The sequence below is a fragment of the Otolemur garnettii genome, unplaced genomic scaffold, assembly GCF_000181295.1.
Source record: "Otolemur garnettii isolate 467f Iridium unplaced genomic scaffold, OtoGar3 scaffold00157, whole genome shotgun sequence".
In the NCBI taxonomy this organism is placed as follows: Eukaryota; Metazoa; Chordata; class Mammalia; order Primates; family Galagidae; genus Otolemur; species Otolemur garnettii.
In genome coordinates, this window is record NW_003852552.1 from 3,891,342 (window position 1) to 3,893,736 (window position 2,395).

The window sequence follows — 2,395 nt, forward strand, 5'->3', positions numbered from 1 at the left end:
CCCATATCACAAAATCCCAAAACAAGAGATGCTGGCGTGGATGTGGAGAAAAGGGAACACTTCTACACTGCTGGTGGGAATGCAAACTAATACATTCCTTTTGGAAAGACGTCTGGAGAACAATTAGAGAACTAAAAATAGACCTGCCATTTGATCCCGCAATTCCTTTATTAGGTATATATCTGGAAGACCAAAAATCACATTACAGCAAGGGGAGTATTTTGAAGGTAACCATAGTGATATTCAGCTTTAAGGTATGGAGCACTTTTTCTAGGATGAGTTTGTAAATTTAATTATTCAACCTCAAATACTCCATTTTATTACTCTACTCATGTATTGATGGGCATTTGGGTTATTTCCACATTTTGCAATTGTGAGTTGTGCTGTTACAAACATTCAAGTGTAAGTGCCTTTTGATCCAGCAATCCTACTACTAAGTATTTGCCCAAAGGATAAGGACATTTTATCATAAAGACACTTGCACAGTGTAATTTCTATCACAAATATCACCAAAACTAATTATCTCGGAGATATTCTCTTATTTAACAGATCATTTCATTGAGATGTATAATTGTAGATAATTCTTACAGTGTAAAGTGTGAGCTATGAGGTGGCAGTGCCACTAAGGCTTGGGAGAATGTCCAAGGGATGAGAGCCCTCTACTGACTCTCCTCAACAGATAAAAACATATTTTCTCTAAGCTTCAACTTTTGACCCCGCCAAAGAAAAAACATGTTTTCCTTAAAACTTTGCTTTTAACTTTACAGCTGCACTTCAAAACAGTCATATATTTTTTCCAGCTAATCTTGTAGATTTGTAGTATTGCCCATATTTTAGAGGTCACATAGTAATGATAGATTATGTTTATGTGGGAATTTGTGCCTGTTTCTCTTCTCATAATTAACAGTGTGTCTTACTTCCTTGAAAAACAACTTTGTTGCTACTCCTTAAAAATAAAGTTGTTTGGGCACTCGGGTTCTGGTGGTAGAGAAAAATATCCCAGACCTCTCGATCTCTTCTTTCCCTCTCAATTCCATCTCTATCTCTCCTGTCTTTAATGTTTTATTTCGCCAGTTCCCACTAATCCTACTCTGGTTCGTTTCCATTTCGCACGCATTCATGACACATACACACATGCTCTTGAGTAGAAAATATTTTTAAAAATAGTTGGCAACTGTATGGAATTTAAAATACTAATTCTTTTTACTTTCCTCTGAAGAATCATCAAATGAAAAAAAAGAACACTCTCTACCATCTTAAGGATGATATCAGAAAGCTTATAGCAGGAATAAAATATTGTAGAAGCAAATGATAGAGATAGCAGAAGCTCCAAATATAACTTTTAATGAAGTTTTTTGTTTTAATAAAACAAATCATCACTTTTGTGTAGCTTTTATGCTAAAGAAGTGAAATGTATTTTTTAGACACAGTTTAGATTAAAAATAGTTTTATATTTACAGAAAATTTTCAAGTAGAATATAGACAATTCCAGTATCCCCTGCATCCAGTTTCTTTTATGATTAATTCTGTACACTGATATGAAACATCTGCCACAACTAATGAAACAATACGGAAACTAAAGTATTATTAACTGAAGTGCATTGTTTTTTCAAAGTTTGTTAGTTTTTACCTAATGTCCTTTTTCTGTCCCGAGAATCCATCTAGGATACATTACATTTAGTCATTATGTTTCTTAGGTTCCTCTAGTCTGCTGCAGTTCATGATAATTTGTTTTTGATGACCCTGACAGTTTATAGATTAATTATCTGGAATTTATTGTATGTAATTTTCTTCAATTTGGGTTTCTCTGATAATCTAGCTAGTTTATATTATAAGTTTTGGAGAGAAAGAACATAGAGGTAAAATACCATTCTTGCCACATTGTATCAAGGGTACATACTACTTATGAAACTTATCAGTAAGATTGTTAACTTTGATCACCTGAGGTTGTGTTTATCAGTTTTCTCCACTGTAAGATTACTCTCCCCACCTTTCCATATTGTACTCTTTGGAAGGAAGTCACTATGTGCAGCCGCCCACGCTTAAGGAATGGGGAGTTATGCTCCACCTTCATGAAGGGAGAGTGCCTATATAAATTGTTTGGAATTCATCTGTACAAGAGCTTTGTCTATTCATCTACAGTAATTGGTCTATAAATGATTTATTTATATCAGTATGGATTTGTGAGTAATAATTTTATACTTATGTGATATTCCATAAATTGCTTAAATTGTTCCAGCTTTGATCACTGGAAGCTCTTTAATTAGCTCCTGTGTCCCTCTGGTATAACTCCATCATTTTCTTTAATTACTTCTTTACTTTCTGCATTTTATAAGATGCTCCAAGATCATTTAGCATATTTCCTAAGTTAGCCCTAGAATCAGTCATTTCTATA